Raw genomic sequence first — 8,341 nt, 5'->3', positions numbered from 1 at the left:
AAGAAAGAAAGAAAGAAAGAAAGAAAGAAAGAAAGAAAGAAAGAAAGAAAGAAAGAAAGAAAGAAAGAAAGAAAGGAGGAGCTTCTGAACATCAAACTTCTGTGTTACAGTATTTTAAGTCTCCCGAGGTTAGCACCACAGCACGCAGGCCTTAGGAAGCCTCCTGGCAGGCTTTCCAAGTAAAACAGCACATGCAGGAGTATTGGCAAGCTTGCAAAACTTCCTGAGGGTATTTGGTGGACAGCTACACTGGCATAAAGAAAAAAATCTTAGGGAAGAATCCCTGGGCTGGCTGTGGCTGGGATGGAGTTCATTTTCCTTACAGCAACCTGTGTGGTGCTGTGTTTCAGATGTGACTACTCTATGAGTGCGCAGAAGACTAGAAGGGGAAACAAGCAGGACATGACCCCTACTAATCAAAGAGTAGTACCATATAACATCATGTTCTGCAAACTGGAAGAGGGGTGTTTAGGTGGGCTAGCTGCCTTTTGCTCAGGAACTGTATGATGAGTGAAAGAAAAGGACACTTTTGTTCTTTTTCTCTTCCCTCCACTTCTTCTCTTATTAAACTTATTTTTATCCTAATCCATGAATTTTCTTGGTTTTAATGTTTCTCTTCCCCTGTCCCACTGGGCAAGGAAGCGGAATAAGCAGGCAGCTGTGTTGTGCTTAGCTGCCTATTGGGGTTAACCCACAACATCCCAGAGGAGTTATCAGAGAACTGTGAATGGGCAGTCATTGTGATCTAACCAGCTACCATGATGGGGTCAGGGGGTAAACAGAAATGACCTTTCCCCTTACCCTAAGGTATCTGTGTTTTGGTCAAAGGTTCTTCTAGCCTGTCAATAAAAACAAATTTCCTGAAACAGCCACACTGATTCCACATACAAGGTCGGAGGATAAAATGCTGCTGCATGTGATCTAACAGTGAAAGTCACTTCCTCCTTACCCCTTGATTTATATACCTGTTTTGCGGACGCTTGGGTGTGACTGATTGACTCTTTCCTTTTTGTACACGACCCCCATCCTTGTGCAGTGGCATCAGACTGACCTTGTCTGTATGGGGTCTACAAAGCACTTGCTGAACTACAGAAACTACAGAAACTTTGTTCTTAGTTAATACAGTCTACAACCCTTGAACTCCACAAGGTGTTGATAAGGCAAGCAAAGTAAGGCTAAAGGCTGAAGATCGGCTTAGTTCTGTGGCACTGCACTAGTACTCACATACACCACCATCACACTCTAGCCAAAGAAAACCCAGAGGCACACGTTTCAGAAACGAGGGGACAACCGGCAAGACACGGCACGAGGAAGATGATGTCTCAGCTCCAGTTTCACCCCCGCTCCGCGGCACAGCGGCCCGGGCCGGCACTCACCTGCGTGCGGCGGACGGCCTGCGGCAGGAGGCAGGCGCGGTGCCCGCGGTGCGCGCCCAGCGCCGGGCACAGCGCGCACACGCAGCACCCGCAGTCCTCGCAGAAGAGCTCCAGCGGCCGGCCGGCATGGGCCGCGCACAGCCGCGGCTCCCCCTGCGCCATGCCGGGGGCCGGGCAGCACAAGGATGCGGAGCCGGCAGCTGAGGGAGAGGCGGATACGGGGCAGGCGGGGGCAGGGAGAGGCGGGTGCGGGGCCGGCGTGTGGAGGGTGTGCGCTGCGGGCGGCGGTGCCGCCATTGGGGCAGCCGAGCCGGGGCCGGGGCCGGGGCCGGGGCCGGGGCCGTGGCCGTGACTGTGGCCGTGAATGTGACTGTGGCCGTGGCTGTGGCTGTGGCCGTGGCTGTGGCCGTGGCCGTGGCTGTGGCCGTGGCCGTGGCCGTGGCTGTGGCTGTGGCTGTGGCCGTGACTGTGACTGTGGCCCTGACTGTGACTGTGGCCGTGGCTGTGGCTGTGGCCGTGGCTGTGACTGTGGCCGTGGCTGTGACTGTGGCTGTGGCTGTGACTGTGACTGTGGCCGTGGCTGTGACTGTGACTGTGACTGTGGCCCTGACTGTGACTGTGGCCGTGGCTGTGACTGTGACTGTGGCCGTGGCTGTGGCCGTGGCTGTGACTGTGACTGTGGCCCTGACTGTGACTGTGGCCGTGGCTGTGACTGTGACTGTGGCCGTGGCTGTGGCCGTGGCTGTGACTGTGGCCGTGGCTGTGACTGTGGCTGTGGCCGTGGCTGTGGCTGTGGCCGTGACTGTGACTGTGGCCCTGACTGTGACTGTGGCTGTGGCCGTGGCCGTGACTGTGACTGTGGCCGTGGCTGTGACTGTGGCTGTGGCCGTGGCTGTGGCTGTGGCCGTGACTGTGACTGTGGCCCTGACTGTGACTGTGGCTGTGGCCGTGGCCGTGACTGTGACTGTGGTCGTGGCTGTGACTGTGGCTGTGGCCGTGGCTGTGACTGTGGTCGTGGCTGTGACTGTGGCTGTGGCCGTGGCTGTGGCCGTGGCCGTGGCTGTGACTGTGGCCGTGGCCGTGACTGTGACTGTGGCCGTGGCTGTGACTGTGGCCGTGGCTGTGGCTGTGGCCGTGGCTGTGACTGTGACTGTGACCGTGGCCGTGGCTGTGGCCGTGGCCGTGGCTGTGGCTGTGGCTGTGGCCGTGGCCGTGGCTGTGGCCGTGGCTGTGGCCGTGGCTGTGACTGTGACTGTGACTGTGGCCGTGGCTGTGGCTGTGACTGTGGCTGTGGCCGTGGCCGTGGCTGTGGCCGTGGCTGTGGCCGTGGCTGTGACTGTGACTGTGGCTGTGGCCGTGGCTGTGACTGTGACTGTGGCCCTGACTGTGACTGTGGCCGTGGCTGTGACTGTGACTGTGGCCGTGGCCGTGACTGTGACTGTGGTCGTGGCTGTGGCTGTGGCTGTGGCTGTGGCCGTGGCTGTGGCCGTGGCTGTGGCCGTGGCCGTGGCTGTGACTGTGGCCGTGACTGTGACTGTGGCCGTGGCTGTGACTGTGGCCGTGGCTGTGACTGTGACTGTGGCCGTGGCTGTGACTGTGGCCGTGGCTGTGACTGTGACTGTGGCCGTGGCTGTGGCCGTGGCCGTGGCTGTGGCTGTGGCCGTGACTGTGACTGTGACCGTGGCCGTGGCTGTGGCTGTGGCTGTGGCCGTGGCTGTGACTGTGACTGTGGCCGTGGCTGTGACTGTGACTGTGGCCGTGGCCGTGGCTGTGGCCGTGACTGTGACTGTGGCTGTGACTGTGGCCGTGGCCGTGGCCGTGGCTGTGGCTGTGGCCGTGGCTGTGGCCGTGGCTGTGGCTGTGGCCGTGGCTGTGGCTGTGGCTGTGGCTGTGGCCGTGGCTGTGGCTGTGGCCGTGGCTGTGGCCGTGGCTGTGGCTGTGGCCGTGGCTGTGGCTGTGGCTGTGGCCGTGGCTGTGACTGTGACTGTGACTGTGGCTGTGACTGTGGCCGTGGCCGTGGCTGTGGCTGTGGCTGTGGCCGTGGCTGTGGCCGTGACTGTGGCTGTGGCCGTGGCCGTGGCCGTGGCTGTGACTGTGGCTGTGGCCGTGGCTGTGGCCGTGGCTGTGACTGTGGCTGTGGCTGTGACTGTGGCTGTGCCGTGGCTGTGACTGTGGCTGTGGCCGTGGCTGTGACTGTGGCCGTGGCTGTGGCTGTGGCCGTGGCCGTGGCCGTGGCCGTGACTGTGGCTGTGGCTGTGGCCGTGGCCGTGGCTGTGACTGTGGCCGTGCCTCCTGCCCGGTTCACTCGCGGCCGGAGCGGGGAGCCGCAGCTGTGGGGCTGCCGGGCAGGCAGTGCCGGCAGGAGCGGAGACCCGCAGCGGGACAGCCAGTGCCCTGGGAGCTGCCTCCGTCCGGGGCCCGGGCTGGAAAACTGACTGACAGATACGTGGAATTTCAGCAGCGTCGGTGTGGGGTGGGCTTCAGTGGTATGGCTGAGCAAAACACTTACCTGATACAAAATGTGGGGGGGAAATTGTCTTCAGGGTATGTTTTTCAGTTTCTAATTTTCAATTAGAATTTTGTGCTTTGAATGGTCTCATTTATAGAAATCAAAATAGAGTGCTCATGCTCTTATAGAGCTTGTACACTTACCTTCACTGGCTGTAACTCTACATTCAACCAAATTCATACCAGTTTTTTAACATGGTTTGTTCTTCCTGTGAATAAAAGCAGTACAGAGTATTCACACACACAACACATGTGCACACACACAAGATGTGAAAAAATAGGAAGATATTTTAAAACTGAGCATTTTGGTGCAACATGTGGGAGTCAGAATACGTATTAGTACATAAGAATGTGGAGTACTGAGGAACAAGGGCAGTCTTGCTGAAATTCGTGCATCAAGCAGAATTTCATGCCTGCTGCTAACATAAACAATAATTAGAAATTGCCTTTTGTATATACAAAAGTCAGGTTTTTTTCCTTGGAAAGTGTTTCATACAGACCCCAGGATAGAGTCGTGGAATCTTAGGGATCATTATGGATATCTGTAGATTGTTTGCTCTTGTTCTACACACAAAAAGAAAAGTGCTAATGCCTGCTTTAATAAAATAAGAGTTTCAGGCGCAGTTTCACCTGCTCTGGTGCTTGACCAAACTCAGAAAGAAAGGTTTTCCTACTGTCAATCTACATTTTTCTCATTACAACTGGAGCCATGTTGTTTCACTGTGCCTTTCCAAGGGGAAATCTCTCTTTTAATCTCATCTTCTCAATCTACGCCCATACAGGAGCTGTAGACAGTGCTGAATTCTCTGACAGAGGCTGAACAATTCCAGTTCTTTGCCTGTGGGTTTTGAAATGCTAAGCTTCAGTTCCACTACTATGTTTGCAGCTCCTGCAGGAGGGTTTGCCCCATGCAGTCTGTGTGTGCCCTGTCCAGAGGAACGTGTGTGTTAAGTGAAGGATCCCGTCTGGCCATTCAGGAACACTCTGTCAGTCACAGCACCAGGGACTGTCACTGCTGGGACTGTCACTGCTTCACAGGGCTCTCTCCAGTGAGCCAAAGCGTCCCTGCCTGACTCTACACACCCCGCACTCACACACTCAGACAGGGCTTCCCTAAGAGCTCAACCCCAGCTTTCCAGCGGCAGCATCTCAGACCTCTGGATCTCTGAAGAGATTTATTTATGGTTTGTAGCAGAGTAACACCTCCAGCTGGTGCCTCAAGTAGGAATCCTGACAAAAGATTACCTGGATTTTTATACCCTCACAGCAAGTCTGGGCTCTTCCTGCTGAGTCCTTGGCTCCTGCAGTGCCTCAGTGTCCGGTCACCCGGCTGGGTGACAGGCCCCCGTGTCCTTTGCCTTTCCAAACATTGGCAATTCCTGACCTCTTGCTGCAGGCTCCCAGCCAGAGCTCAACCTGCAGCTCCCACTGCAGTTGCATCCCGAGCTACCTGCACAGAATGTTCATCCCTTTTTTTGGATTGAGCAGATCTGCTAATATATTAAAAGGTGAAAAGAAAGCTTTCACAGCATTTTACACTGCCCTTACTTACAACATTATTACAAGTAACAGAATTAAGGCTAATGTTGTCATAGGGTAGAAAGTGTTATCAAAACAAGATCATGAAAAACTCTTGAAACTCATTTATTGTCCAACTTGTTAATAATTCACTACCTGTTGGATATGAGACTGGTGTATCAGTTTTCTTAACGCAAAATTTTAACAGCAAAATAAGAACACAGAAAGACAGCATATAGTCCCTCCCATTAGATTCTAATTTGATTTTTTTGTGAGATTATCTTGCTTAGCACTACATTTGCAGGTTGTGTATCATTTACTTCTATTTCAAGTAGGCTGGGCTGATACTATTGCGCATACTTTCTCCATTCCTTGAACCCTTTCTGTATTTTATATATAAAATACTGGGTCATGCCATCTTTTCCATCCAGAAGGCTGGTGTTAGCTGGAATATAAGCTCCTGACATAGGTGAGTGTCTTCCAAAGAAACTTTCTGCCAGTGCTACGGGTTGTGACAGAACATTCCAAACATTCCACAGCGCTGAATTTAAGGTTTGTGGCCATTTAATTGAAAAGGCTTCTGCCCAGCCTGATAGCTGATCTGCTATCACTGGCAAATGCTTACACGCAGCTGTAGGAGTCCACAGAGTCTATTTGTAGTCACTGAAAAGGGAAGTAGGCTCAGTTAGTCATCCTATCTCTGAGCTTGGTCTGATACTTCTGGTAGGCTGGGAAGCTGTCTGTGATCCTTCTTGCAGTGGTATAAATTCCTGGAGCTACCCATTTTTTCTTTTTTTTTTATTTGGCTAGCTGTTGCCTCTGCCTCTCCATCTACTTTATTGTGAAACCTTCTAACCACGCAGATTAAATATCTCTTTGGAAGAGTTGGCTTCCCCTCTGTAGACCACATTCCATCATAATCTTGTGTCGCCTCCCACTCTTCCCACTGTTTCTTTTCTTCTCTTGAGCAGTCCTTCTCATACATGGTCTCAGGGTCTCAAATTTGGCCATTCACTCTGGCCAACCGGAGCCACAACAGCACGTTCTCTATCATCAGGGAGAGGCATTAGGCTCGCTGGATTCAAGGTGTTACATCTCTTTAATATTATCTGCCATTGTGAAGATCAGCTCATATCTGTGTGCCCTGGGCTGCAGATGTCACATCCCACTGCTCCACATCATATGGGATATGAACTGCTCCAGGATAAGGGGAACAACTAATTTCTAATATTTTTGCTGTTGTTGCCACTGACTTAGGCTGGTGCTTCTGCTGCAAATGAGGCTAATTTCACTAAGTAATATGCAACTGGTATCTGATGGGGTCCTGAATTATGCTTTACCACTCCACAGGTTATTCCTTTACATTCATGAGCATACACATTGAGGTGTTTTGTATAATCTGGGAGCACATGACTAGAGGCAGATCACCAGAGCTCCTTTTATTGCTGTGTAAACTTACTCTTTCTCCAGGGCCGATGCAATAGACTTTATGTCTTTGTTCTTGGTTTCCTCAGTCAGAGGCTTAGTCAATTCCTCTACCGCAGGAATCTATGGCCAACCAAATCCCACAGGTCTGAGCAAACCTGGTACATGATTTTGTGACTGGATGTGGGAGCCTAATTATGGCCTCTATTCTTTTTTGACCTGTTGTTCATCATCCCTTTCCAAAGTAAAATGTAAATATTTAACTTCATCTCTGGCTCAGCTAAAGTTTGGATGGAGATGCAGGCTGTTCCCTCTTTTGGCAATACATAAATACATAATGTCTATAAACACTCATGTCACAATTAGGCCATGACAGATCATCTACATATTGTACAAGAACCAATATGCCCAGTAACTTTATAACTTTATTGTAGTGCATTAAGTGCCAAAATTCTCTGCGGATTCAATGGGTCTAATCTTCTATATCCTGAAGACCATAACAGAACTTTCAAGCATTTTCATGTTTACAAGGTTTGTTTGGTTGTTTTTAATAAACACAGACTTATCACCATTACAAGCAAGTACTAGTCCAGAGGAAATCTCATATATGTACAAAAAATAAAGCAGTGTTTCCAGCTGACCTAAACTTTCTGGAGAACCTGCTCTTGGTATTTCAAGTTTACACCACAACAATCAATTCAAATAGTTACAACAACACACAGTTTGAAGATGAACATTCCTTTATATGCAGATCTCCCTGAATCCCCATTTTGGAGACACCATGTGCACATAATAGCAACAGAGGGTGAACTATTTTATATAATGTTTTGTGCACTCTCTAAAGACATGTTTTGTCTGTGCAGGAATTGCCTCAAAAAAGAACTGTCAGGAGATGCACGGATCACCTTGGAGATCTGCTGTGGGTATGGATACAGCCCAGCACAGACTGACACTCCCTCCCAAAAAAGTGGGAAAACCCCATTTTGTTTCCCTGGTGCTGCCAGAGCTCTCCTCAGAGCTCCTGATCGGTTGTGCCACTGCGCTGGGTGCCCCAGGACAGGCGTCTCCGCCAGTCTGGATGCAGGCATCTGAATGCAGCACCTGACTGATTGGTGGAGGGCTGGGCAGTCATTGCTCATTCATTCGGAATGGCACTTGCCTGTCACTCCTGAGGGTTTCAGCCAGGTCTCTGGTTACAAGTAATTTAATCCTGGTGTAGCAAAAGAGTAAGGGTTTGAACTGGTGCCCCAAGGAGAAACCCTGAACAAAGGATTACCTGGGCTTTTATACCCTCACAGTTTGTGTGCCAGAAAGTCTGGGGTCTTCTAACTGAGTCTTTGGCTCCTGCTGTGTCTCGGTGTCCAGTCCCCAGGCTGGTGCCACAGGTCCCTGTGCCCCTTCCCGTGCCAAGGGTTGGCAGTTCCTGGTCTCCTGCCTCAGGCTCCCATCCAGAGCTCAGCCTGCAGCTCTCATTGCAACAGCACCCTGAGCTACCTGCACTGAATGTGCTCCTC

Source organism: Melospiza georgiana, chromosome Z (assembly GCF_028018845.1).
Source record: "Melospiza georgiana isolate bMelGeo1 chromosome Z, bMelGeo1.pri, whole genome shotgun sequence".
NCBI classification, from domain to species: Eukaryota; Metazoa; Chordata; class Aves; order Passeriformes; family Passerellidae; genus Melospiza; species Melospiza georgiana.
Note: the sequence above shows the minus strand (reverse complement) of the source record.